Below are 13,139 nucleotides of genomic sequence, written 5' to 3'. Positions count from 1 at the left end.
TATGTGCATATGTGTGTTTCTCTGAAACTGGATGACATTTTATCACCATCAATATATATTAACATGAATGCAAGCTTATTTAATACAGATTCTGGACAGGGATGAAGTGAAGTGAACTGAAAGTCACTCAGTCGTGTCCGACTCTTAAATTGCAAGCGAATTCTTTACCAGCTGAACCACAATGAGGGCGGGGGTGAACAGGGGTGGTTGGGATCAAAAACATTGTCTGGTGGAATTATTCCAATGACCTTGATAAGAAAGAACCTAGTACAGAGATCTGAGCCACAAGTACAAAAGCACACCAGAGCCTCTCAATATAGACAGATCGGAGAAGAAAATTGGTAGTCTTCTTCCTAGCGCTCAACACTGGATTTACTCCTAGGGATCTAAGCTATGTCCTGAGCTCCCTGCCCTGGCACTGAGTTGCATCCCCCTGGCACCACACTGCGCTCGATGTGGGGAATCTCCGCCTGGTATCAGCTGGTGGTGTCCTGTGTGTCCTCCCAGACATAACACATCACCATGTTTTTAATGGAAAATAGTAAAATGACAGAATTAAAACTAAATGGAGCATTAATTACACTAAATGTAAATAAATTAAAGTCTTGATTAAAAGATTCGTGGAAGGATGAACTGGCACAACTAATTTTGAAAACCATTATTCGTATGTGCATGTATCTATGTGAATGTATGTTAAGTCGCCTCAGTCTTGTCTGACTCTTCGCAGCCCTGTGGACTGTAGCCTGCCTGGCTTCTTCGTCCATGGGATTCTCCAGGCAAGAACACTGAACTGGGTTGCCATGCCCTCCTCCAGGGGATCTTCCCGACCAAGGGATCGAATCACATCTCTTATGTCTCCTCCATTGACAAGTGGGTTCTTTACCTCTAGCACCATCTGGGAGGCGTGTATCTATATACAGTATATAGATATCCTCGGAAACTTCATTTCCACTCTGTGATATATATCCAACATAAATGCATACAGATGTGCACCAAATATATGTAAACGTTCATAGCAACACTGCTCATAATCCACACCACTCAATGTCTTTCAACTATAGGATGAATAAATAGTGGTACATTCATAAAGTTAGATGCTACATAGGAAGTGGATTACTGGTACTTACAACAATACGGATATGATCTCTCAGACATAATACTGAGTAAAAGAAACCAGACACTAAAGAGTACATAATGTATGGTTTTGACTTTATTAAGATGAAAAAAATAAATATGGAGATAGAACTCTCTATACTGACTGTATAATACTTAAGAGGGTAGATAATGACCAGGAGAGGGCTCAGGGGAAGCTTCTGGGGTGTGGGTATATATTCTGTATCTTGGTAGAGATGGTGTAACGTGTATTTTACTTTATAAAAATTAACCTGTATGTTTTACTTTTTGTGCACTTAAATATATGTTATATATTTTAAAGAGGTTTTCTAAAAAAAAAAGTAAAACATTTTATTTACAATATTGTCAAAAAGAATAAAGTATTTAGGAGTAAACGTAACTAAGGAGGTGAAAGACTTACATGTAGAAAACTACAAAATATACCAGAAAAAAATTAAAGAAGACACAAACAAATGGAAAGACATCCAGTGTTCATGGATGGAAGACTTAACGTTGATAAGATATCACTGATGCCCAAAGCTATCTACAAATTTAATGCAATCCCTATCAAAATCCCAACAGCATGTTTTCTCAGAAATAAGAAAATCTACCCTAAAATTTATACGGAATCTCAAGGGACACAAAATGGCCAAAACAATCTTGAAAAACGAGAACCAGGTTGGAGGTCTCACACTTCCTGATTACAAAACTTACAAAGCATAGTCATTAAAATTGGCTTGAAATGTGGTACCGGCATGAAGATAGACATATACACCAACAGAATAGAATAGGGAACCCAGAAATAAACCCTCACATATGTGGTCAACGATGTTTGCACAGGTGCCAAGACCATCCAATGGGAAAAGGACAGTCTTTTCTACAAATACTGCTAGGAAAGCTGACTATTGACATGCAAAAGAAAGAAGGTAGATCCTAACTTTTTACACTATACAAAAATTAATTCAAAATGAATCAAATTTCCAAGAGGTAGCACTATAAAACTCTTCGAAGAAAGCACAAGGGCCTTTTTTGGCATTATATTTGGAAATGATTTCTTGGGTATGACACTGAAAATACAGGCAACAAAAGTAAAAATCAGATGCCGTCGAAATTTAACATTCTTTTCCATCAAAGGGCACAATCAACAGAATGAAAAGGCAATCTATGTAATGGAAAAAAATTGCAGATCATTTATCTGATAAGGGGTTAATATCCAGAATATATGAACTCCTACCACTAAACAACAAAAATAAACAATGAAAAAATGGGTAAAGGGCTTGAATAGACATTCTCCAAAGAAGAGCAAACAAGCTTGTGAACAGGTGCTCAACAGCACTAATTATGATGGAAATGCAAATCAAAAGCACAATGAGGTATCACCTTATATCCAACCAGCGTTGACAAGGATGTGAAAAAAATGGAGCCTTTGTGCACTTTTGGTGGAATGTAAAATGATGTGACCACTAGGCAAAACAGTGTCATAATTCCTCAAAAAGAAAAAAAAGTAGAATTATAGTATCCAGTAATTCTACTTCTGAGTTGTTGTTTTTGTTCAGTCGCTAAGTTGTGTCTGACTTTTTGTGATCCCATGGACTGCAGCACACCAGGCTTCCCTATCTTTCACTATGTCCTAGAGTTTGCTCAAATTCATGTCCATTGAGTTAGTGACATTATACAACCATCTCATCCTCTGCCGCCCCCTTCTCCTTTTGCCTTCAATCTTTCCCAGCATCAGGGTCTTTCCCAATGAGTTGGCTCTTTGCATCATGTGGGCAAAATATTGGAACTTGAGCCTGAACTTCAGCATCAGTCCTTCCAATGAGTATTCAGGGTGGATTTCTTTTAGGATTGACTGGTTTGATCTCTTTGCTGTCCAAGGGACTCTCAAGAGTCTTCTCCAGCACCACAGTCCAAAAGCATCAATTCTTTGGCACGCAGATTTCTTTACAGTCCAACTTCTGGGTTATATACCGCTTTGGGGTATATGTAAAAAAGCATTGAAGTCAGGGTCTCAAAGAGGTATTTGTATATCGATGTCCATAGCAGCGTTATTCACAATAGCCAAGAGGTGGAAGCAACCGAAGTGTCCATCAATAGATGAGTGGATAAACAGCATGTGATATATATACACACAAAAGAATATTTTTTTACACAAATGAATATTATTCAGCCTTAAATGGAAGGAAATTTTGACACATGCCACAACATGGATCAACCTTGAGGATATTACGCTGAGTGAAATAAGCCGGTTACAGAAGGACCAATACTGTATGACCCCGCTTACTTGACGTGCCTATTAATACAATAGGCAGTTTACAGAGACAGAAAGTAGAACAGCAGTTGCCAGCAGCTGTAGGAGATGGAATGAGTAGTGGTCATTTAGAGTACAACGTTTCAGTTTTGGAAGATAAAAAGGGTTCTAGAGATCGGTTAGCTAATAATGTGAATGTTTTTAATGCCACTGAACTAAATAATTAAACATGGTTAAGATGGGGAACTTCCCTGATGGTCCATGGCTAAGATTTCACGCTCCCAATGCAGGGGACTCGGGGTCAGTCCCTGTTCAGGGAACTTGATCCCACATGCTGCAACTAGGACCTGCTGCAGCCAAATAAATACTTTTTTAAAGAATCTAGTGCATAGATGTGATCAAAATTCAATGAGGGGAAAAAATTCATATGGGGAAAAAAGAGGGGAAATGGTAAAGATGGTACCTTTTGTTATCTGGATTTTACCATGATTTTTAATTTTTTTTAAGAAATGAAGCAAACAGAGGAGGGAGAGAGACAGACAGACAGACAGCATGAACCTTGGGATCCAAACTTAGCTGCACCTGAGAATCATTTGGAAATTTTTAAATACAGCACAGTCTCATTTTCATGCAAATTTGTAGTAACAAAATACAGGTATGACTAATGTTTCATTTATGCATAAAATTTCAAATAATGTGACTCCCTTGAGATTTTAACAGTTTAACAAGAATCACAGTTTCAACTCGGAGGGAACTATAAGTGCCAGGTGGCAGTGTTAACATGAGTTGCAAATAGAAACACAGTGCTACTGTGGGAAGTACATCAAGAAATATACATTCTGCCTTACGGAATGCTGTCAGAAATGTCACTCTCATTAAACTGCACCTTTCTCGACTGAATCCTAGGCCCCTCGAGGAACAGTATGATTGGATATGTTTAGAGACGAATCCAGTTCAGTTCAGTTCAGTCACTCAGTCGTGTCCAACTCTTTGCAACCCCATGAATTGCAGCACGCCAGGCCTCCCTGTCCATCACCAACTCCCGGAGTTCACTCAGACTCACATCCATCGAGTCCGTGATTCCATCCAGCCATCTCATCCTCTGTCGTCCCTTTCTCCTCCTGCCCCCAATCCCTCCCAGCATCAGAGTCTTTTCCAATGAGTCAACTCTTCACATGAGGTGGCCAAAGTACTGGAGTTTCAGCTTTAGCATCATTCCTTCCAAAGAAATCCCAGGGTTGATCTCCTTCAGAATGAACTGGTTGGATCTCCTTGCAGTCCAAGGGACTCTCAAGAGTCTTCTCCAACACCACAGTTCAAGAGCATCCATTCTTCGGCACTCAGCCTTCTTCACAGTCCAACTCTCACATCCATACATGACCACAGGAAACACCATAGCCTTGACTAGACGGACCTTAGATGAATCCAAGCAATTTGTATTTTTAAAAGCTCCCTGAGATTTCTAAGACTGATGGTGTGTGCATCATTGCTTGAAAACCAGTGGAGTGGGTTGCCGTTTCCTTCTCCAGGGAATCTTCCCAACCCAGGGATCGAACCCAGGTCACCCACATTGTAGACAGATGCTTTACCATCTGAGCTACCAGGGAAGTCCCCAGAAAGGAATAAACACATTCATTCTGTTAAAAAAAAACTTATTTACACATATTATGGGCTAAGTTCTAGGGATATAAAATGAAACAGAAATATAATGACCACATGGATCTTGCATTCTAGTGAAGAAGTCAGGTGATTAAATAAGCAGTTACAATAAAGGATCCTACACCTATGATGAGGCTTCCAGGTCATTGGAAGCATACATGAGGCACTTCATTGAAGAGGATGTATGAGCTGATACCCAGTGGTTGGAAAGAAACCACCTAAAGAAGGAGGAAGAGTATTTTGAGGGAATAGAGAATCCAATGAGACCCAGAGCAGAATAAAGAGCATCGAAGCCAAGTGACCGAAACGTTTTCAAAGTGGCTTAAATTCCAAGTAGCGAAGGAGAAGTGATGGGTAAAGCTATGGGATGGGCAGAGGCCAGTTCAGGATGGACCTGGTAAGCCTGTGGGGAGCTTGGCCCTCATCCTAAATGAAAGTGAGGGAAAAGAAGGATCTCTCTCTGATTGTAGCGTGGAGTGTGGAATGGGTTGAATTGGAGGAGAGGCAACTGTGAAGGGAAGCTCCCGGCAGCCGTGGTCCAGTTGAGAAGGAACAGAGGCAAGTGTGGTCACAACGATAAGAAACTTAGGAGAAATAAACCTTGGTGAGGAATTAGATGTGAAAGGGGAGAAGGAGATGTTAAGAGCGACTCCCAAGTGTCTAGCAACTGTGGTACCTGTTGGCCTTCCCTGGTGGCTCAGAGGATAAAGTGTCTGCCTGCAATGCAGGAGACCCGGGTTCGATCCCTGGGTTGGGAAGATCCCCTGGAGAAGGAAATGGCAACCCATTCCAGTATTCTTGCCTGGAGAATCCCATGGACAGAGGAGCCTGGCAGGCTACAGTCCCTGGGATGGCGAAGAGTCAGACATGACCGAGCGACTTCACTTTCTTTCATGTTCACTTTCTTTGTGGTGATTATACAGTGGAAGTGACAGATTGAAGGGATTAGATCTGATAAGAGTACCTGAAGAACTAGGGACAGGTTCGTGACATTGTACAGGAGGCAGGGATCAAGACCATCCCCCAAAAAAGGAAATGCAAAAAGGCAAAATGGTTGTCTGAGAAGGCCTTACAAATAGCTGAGAAAAGAAGAGAAGTGAAAGACAAAGGAGAAAAGAAAAGATATGCCCATTTGAATGCAAAGTTCCAAAGAATAGCAAGGAGAGATAACAAAGCCTTACTCAGCAATCAATGCAAAGAAATAAATGAAAACAATACAATGGAAAAGTCTAGTGATCTCTTCAAGAAACTTAGAGATACCAAGGGAACATTTCATGCAAAGATGAGCACAATAAAGGACAGAAATGGTATGGACCTGACAGAAGCAGAAGATATTAAGAAGTGGGGGCAAGAATACACAGAAAAACTATACAAAAAAGATCTTTATGACCTAGATAACCATGATGGTGTGGTCACTTACCTAGAGCCAGACGTCCTGGAATGGGAAGTCAAGTGGCCCTTAGGAAGCATCACTATGAACAAACCTAGTGGAGGTGATGGAATTCCAGTTGAGCTATTTCAAATCCTGAAAGATGCTGCTGTGAAAGTGCTGCACTCAATATGCCAGCAAATTTGGAAAACTCAGCAGTGGCCACAGGACTGGAAAAGGTCAGTTTTCATTCCAATCCCAAAGAAAGGCAATGCCAAAGAATGTTAAAACTACCATACAATTACACTCATCTCACAAGCTAGCAAAGTAATGCTCAAAATTTTCCAAGCTAGGCTTTAACAGTATGTGAACAGAGAACTTCCAGATGTTCAAGCTGGATTTAGAAAAGGCAGAGGAACAACAGATCAAATTGCCAACCAGAAAAACATCTAATTTTGCTTTATTGACTACACCAAAGCTTTTGACTGTGTGGATCATAATAAACTGTGGAAAAATTTTAAAGATATGGGAATACCAGACCACCTGACCTGCCTCCTGAGAAATCTGTATGCAGGTCAAGAAGCAACAGTTAGAATTGAACATAGGACAACAGATGGGTTCCAAACCAAGAAAGGAGTACATCAAGGCTGTATATTGTCACCCTGCTTATTTAACTTCTATGCAGAGTACATCATGTGAAATGCTGGACTGGATGAAGCAAAAGCTGGAATCAAGATTGCCAGGAGAAATATCAATAACCTCAGATATGCAGATGACACCACCCTCATGGCAGAAAGCGAAGAAGAACTAAAGAGCCTCATGATGAAAGTGAAAGTGGAGAGTGAAAAAGTTGACTTAAAACTCAACATTCAGAAAACTAAGATCATGGCATCCGGTCCCATCACTTCATGGCAAATAGGTGGGGAAACAGTGGGAACAGTGACAGACTTTATTTTCTTTGGCTCCAAAATCACTGCAGATGGTGACTGCAGCCAGGAAATTAAAAGACGCTTACTCCTTGGGAGAAAAGCTCTGACCAACCTAGACAGCACATTAAAAAGCAGAGACATTACTTTACCAACAATGGTCTGTCTAGTCAAAGCTATGGTTTTTCCAGTGGTCATGTATGGATGTGAGAGTTGGACTATAAAGAAAACAGAGCAACGAAGAACTGATGCTTTTGAACTGTGGTGTTAAAGAAGACTCTTGAGAGTCCCTTGGACTTCAAGAAGATCCAAGCAGTCCATCCTAAAGGAAATCAGTCCTGAATATTCATTGGAAGGACTGATGCTGAAGCTGAAACTCCAATACTTGGGCCACCTGATGCGAAGCACCAACTCATTTGAAAAGACCCCGATTTGGGGAAAGATTGAAGGGTGAAGAAGAAGGGGATAACAAGGATGAGATGGTTGGATGGCATCACCGATGTGATGGACATGAGTTTGAGCAAGCTCCGGGAGTTGGTGATGGACAGGGAGGCCTGGCATGCTGCAGTCCTTGGGGTTGCAAAGAGTCGGACATGACTAAGCGACTGAACTGAACTGACTGTGGTGATTGAGCATTGGGGGGAAAGATGGGCATTCATTAGGAAAGGCTGAATATTCAGTTTCTGGTGTCCAGAATGAGCATGGTACCAGATTGGAGAAGTTTCTTCACTAGACAGTGACTGGCTGGCCTTTGAAACCTTGATTGTAGATGAGATTGCCTCAGTCATTGTTTGCAGGGTAATAAGAGAGCGGACTAGAAGAGAACCCTGGAAGATACCAAGGATGCCTTGGGAGGGTGTGGATAGGTGGGAAGAAGCCCAGAGGAGTGTGCTGAGTTGGAAGTCAAAAAGGGTGTTTCAGGGAGGAACAGTCAGTGATGGTTTCCAAAAGTAAGATCCAGACCTGAAAGTGCCTATTGGATTTAACAACAGAAAGTCGCTGGTAACTGATCCAGGGGTTTGGGTGAGTGGTGGGAGCAGACATTGAATCAGGGTGAGCTGAGGGTGAGAGAGGTGGTCATGGGGGACGTGAGTGCCAGGACTCTTCTAAAAGCTTGGCTCTGGAAGGGGGCTGGAGAGAGGAAAAGGGGTTGATGAGATGCTTGCTCTTGCTTTGGGTGGGGGCGAGCATTTTGTTAGCATTAAGCTTGGTGAGGCTTAGACATGTTTAATGGTGATGGAAAGGACCCAGAAGAGAAAGGAGGTCTTTGGGAGTGTTCACTGAGGAGTGAGCCCAGGCTGCAGTTCAGTCAAACTTGAACTGGAGAGCATCACTTAATCTGTCTGAGTTACAGCATCTGTTTTAAAAAGAAAAAGAAAAAAAAAACTGTATTTCTTTAAATATAAAGGGACAGAGAGGCCTGGCGTGCTGCAGTCCATGGGGTTGCAGAGTCGAGCATGACTTAGCGACGGAACAACAACAAAAACGTCATTGTGTCAGTTTAAGAGTGCCATGCCATCCCATCCTCATGTCATGTCTGTGCAGTGGGCTGGCTCCACCGCACACACTGAGGCTGAGCTGGTCAGGCCCAGCTGGCCTTCACCTCCCCTGCTCCAGGCCCCAGCCCATGTCAGCAATGCCTGGAGTAGCATCTCCTTCTGCTGGGGTGTGAGACAGGTAGGGAACTGGCTGGTGCAGAAAATGAAGACATCCCCCTTCTTGATGGGGTTCTCTGGCAACACCATCCCCTTACCTGGCACCTTCTTGTAGTCCTTCGGGTGGACAGTGTTACTGGTGGGGATGTTGAGCAGAGAGTCATCTAGGGTCTTCACCTCCATGGAGTAGTGGGTCAGAGCCTTGCTCAAGGAGATGGACGTCACAAAGAAGAGGCTGCCGTTCTCCCTGCGGAAGCAAGGGTGCAGTTTCTCCTTTATGATGAAGATGATGTCAGCTGAGATGATGTTGGGATTCTGGTCCCCTTCCTTCTCGAAGGTGATACGTGTGCCCTGCCTTCAACCAGGCTTTATGTCATCCGTGAGGATCTCGTCCCTGATGGTAAAGGAGTACCCATCCTCATTCAGCACTCTTTTAGGAGCTCTAAATTTTCTGAGTTCAGTCAAAGAATAGGGTAGGTTTTCTCTCTATCTATGGTTTTCAAACTGCACCCCTCAAAGCCGTCTCAGGGCACTCATCGTGGCAGCTTCAGCCACAGCAACATCTCATGTGTTTTTAAACAGTTTTTAGTTTTTAGCAACTTAATACTGATACATGTACATATCTTGGAAAAGCAAAATAACAGTAAAAGAAGCATCATAAAAATAGCAACTCCTGGTCCACACCTGCTCACTCTCAGTCACGCCCAGTTCTTATGGATATTTATGACAGTTAGATGCACTGATTTCTGTTAGACCCCATCCCCTCTTCACCTGAGTCTGTTCTCTCGTAATGCTATCCCAGTTTTTGACTAATTATAAGTGGACACATTTAACTCATTGACTGTCTCCTTTTACCAGGAACTCCCGTTTCTCCTGCCAGCAGTATTTGCCTCTTTTTGTTGCCTTTGCCTTGATTTCCATTAATGCTTGCTATTTCTTGAAAATGTTCCACCACCTCAAAAACCTGTCAGCGTGTTCCCTGTGCTGATTTAACGAGGAGCCTCCCCTCCCAGGGCCTCTGTGGCTCCCTGGTCTGCCCTCCCAGGGCCTCTGTGGCTCCCTGGTCTGCCCTCCCAGGGCCTCTGTGGCTCCCTGGTCTGCCCTCCCAGGGCCTCTGTGGCTCCCTGGTCTGCCCTCCCAGGGCCTCTGTGGCTCCCTGGTCTGCCCTCCCAGGGCCTCTGTGGCTCCCTGGTCTGCCCTCCCAGGGCCTCTGTGGCTCCCTGGTCTGCCCTCCCAGGGCCTCTGTGGCTCCCTGGTCTGCCCTCCCAGGGCCTCTGTGGCTCCCTGGTCTGCCCTCCCAGGGCCTCTGTGGCTCCCTGGTCTGCCCTCCCAGGGCCTCTGTGGCTCCCTGGTCTGCCCTCCCAGGGCCTCTGTGGCTCCCTGGTCTGCCCTCCCAGGGCCAGTGCCCAGTCCTGCCTGTGTTGGAGCCTGTGCCCGGCTGCCCCGTCTTCCTCTTGCCTGGTTTACACCCTGGTTTTAATGTAACCCATCCTCCTGTAGCTTGTGAGACTGTGTTTCAAGCACTGCCTAACTGACGATATGTCTATTTCACTCTCATATTTGATGGATGGACGGTTGGCTGATTTTCGAACTGACTTGAAAAATATTTTCCTTGAAAAATTGTTAAGGCCACTATTGCCTGGCTTCTGTTTTTATTGTTGAGATGTCTGATGCTATAATGATTTCCTATCCTTTAGCCCCAGGGCTTCCCTGATGGCTCAGTTGGTAAAGAATCCTCCTTTAATGCAGGAGACCCCGGTTCAATTCCTGGGTTGGAAAGTTCCTCTAGAGAAGGGATAGGCTACCCACTCCAGTCTTCTTGGGCTTCCCTTGTGGCTCAGCTGGTAAAGAATTCACCTGCAGTGTGGGAGACCTGGGTTCGATCCCTGGGTTGGGAAGATCTCCTGGAGAAGGGAACAGCTACCCACTCCAGTATTCTGGAATGCTGTATTAGTTTCAGGCATATGGGCTTCCCAGGAGGCACAGTGGTAAAGAATCCAACTCCCAGTGCAGGAGACGCAAGAGACTTTGGTTCTATCCCTAGGTCTGGAAGATCCCCTGGAGAAGGAAATGGCAACCCACTGCAGTACTCTTGCCTAGAAAATTCCATGGACAGAGGAGCCTGGTGGGCTACAGTCCATGGGGTCTCAAAGAGTCAGACACGACTGAGCAACTAAGCGCATCCTTTGGCCAGTTTTATTTTTTTAGGGAGCCTGAAGTCTTACCTTTATCCCTTTTTTGCCACGAGTATATGCCTTGTCATGGTTTTTCATTCATTTTGCTTGGTACTTGATCAGCCTTTTCATTATGAAGACTCACATCCTATAGTTCCAAAACACTTTCCTGAATTATTTATTTTGTAATTTCCTCCATTTCATTTTTTCCATTTTCTCTTTCTAATGTTCTTTTCAGTTCAATATTAGACCTTCCAGCTTGACCTTCTCATTTTATCTTTTTTTTCCTTTGTTTTTCTCTCTCACTCTCTCCCCCTCCTTGAGATTAATCAACTTTATATTCTAACCCTTCTGTTACTTTTTTAAATGTGGCTACTCTATATTTACTTTGAAAAATTGCTGCCATTTTTATAACCATTTATTATTGTGTCGTGGATGCAATTTCTTCTCTCCTCTCTCTAAGGATGTTACTGCCTCCCTAACCCGACCTGTATAAATCCTAACTATCCTTCAGTTTTATTGTTGTTGTTATTCAGTTGCTAAGTCATGTCCAGCTCTTTGCAACTCCCTGGACTATAGCCTTCCAGGCTCTTCTATGCATGGGATTTCCCAGGAAAGAATACTGGAGTGGGAAATCCTTATCCAGGGGATCTTCCCGGCCCAGGGATCAAACCTACATCTCCTGCTTGATAGGCAGATTCATGATCACTGAACCACCTGGAATGCCAACTATCCTTCAAGGTTCAACTCAAAACCTTATCTCTTATTAGACCTTCTCCAATCAGTCCAACTCTTGCCACTAGATAGGAATTTTATAGCATTATTATATTCCACACTACTTAATAGGTAATTTTATTTAAACTTGCATTACTTCCTTTTGAGGAATCAGTCTTATCTCCCCAATTTTACCATAATCTTTCAAAAAGAGGGACTATTTACTTGTTTTGCATCAGCTACAGTGCCTTGTCTAGAGTTGTGACTATAACAAGTGATAAACAGGTGCTCATTGATTTGAACTAAATGATAAGCCATCCTTATCCCACCAAACCAACCTATCCCAGTGAGAGTTCTTTAAAGAGCACCAAGAACATAAGTATTTTTAAAATTGTGTAACTGTAGAACTTACAGATTTTTATAGCTTTTCCCATCTTTCACGATGTTTCAGTTCAGTTCAGTCGCTCAGTCATGTCCAACTCTTTGCGACCCCATGGACTGTAGCACGCCAGGCCTCCCTGTCCATCACCAACTCCCGGAGTTTAGCCAAACTCATGTCCATTGAGTCAGTGATGCCATCCAGCCATCTCATCCTCTGTCGTCCCCTTCTCCTCCCACCTTCAGTCTTTCCCAGCATCAGGGTCTTTTCCAATGAGTCAGCTCTTCACATCAGATGGCCAAAATACTGGAGTTTTGGCTTTAACATCAGTCCTTCCAATGAATACCCAGGACTGATCTCCTTTAGAATGGACTGGTTGGATCTCCTTGCAGTCCCAGGGACTCTCAAGAGTCTTCTCCAACACCACAGTTCAAAAGCATCACTCAGCTTTCTTTATAGTCCAACTCTCATATCCATACCTGACCACTGGAAAAACCATAGCTTTGACTAGACAGACCTTTGTTGACAAAGTAATGTCTCTGCTTTTTATATGCTGTCTAGGTTGGTCATAACTTTCCTTCCAAGGAGTAAGCATCTTTTAATTTCCTGGCTGAAGTCACCATCTGCAGTGATTTTGGAGCCCAAAAAAATGAAGTCAGCCACTGTTTCCCCATCTATTTGCCATGAAGTGATGGGACCAGATGCTGTGATCTTAGTTTTCTGAATGTTGTTTCAGCTACACCTAATTCAGCAGTGATATTTTAGTGAATTCCTTTTATTAAGTGTTCCCTGAAGCTCTCAACAAAAATTTCATAGGAAAAGCACAACTTTCTTTTCTCAGTCATATTTCATTGATTTAGGAAATATTTAATTGAATTATGCACTTGAAACAACCAAGA

General features: G+C 43.2%; 1 protein-coding gene and 1 pseudogene across 1 annotated transcript in view; one reads left to right on the top strand and one right to left on the bottom strand.

Annotated features, from left to right (window-relative positions):
• Nucleotides 1-13,139, top strand: part of SLC35F3 (solute carrier family 35 member F3) — a 127,859-nt gene that overhangs the window by 91,387 nt on the left and 23,333 nt on the right. The window lies entirely within an intron of this gene.
• Nucleotides 1-13,139, bottom strand: part of LOC102173363 — a 60,951-nt pseudogene that overhangs the window by 46,995 nt on the left and 817 nt on the right.

Source organism: Capra hircus, chromosome 28 (assembly GCF_001704415.2).
Source record: "Capra hircus breed San Clemente chromosome 28, ASM170441v1, whole genome shotgun sequence".
Classification (NCBI taxonomy): Eukaryota; Metazoa; Chordata; class Mammalia; order Artiodactyla; family Bovidae; genus Capra; species Capra hircus.
This window is presented reverse-complemented; position numbering and strand designations above follow the sequence as displayed.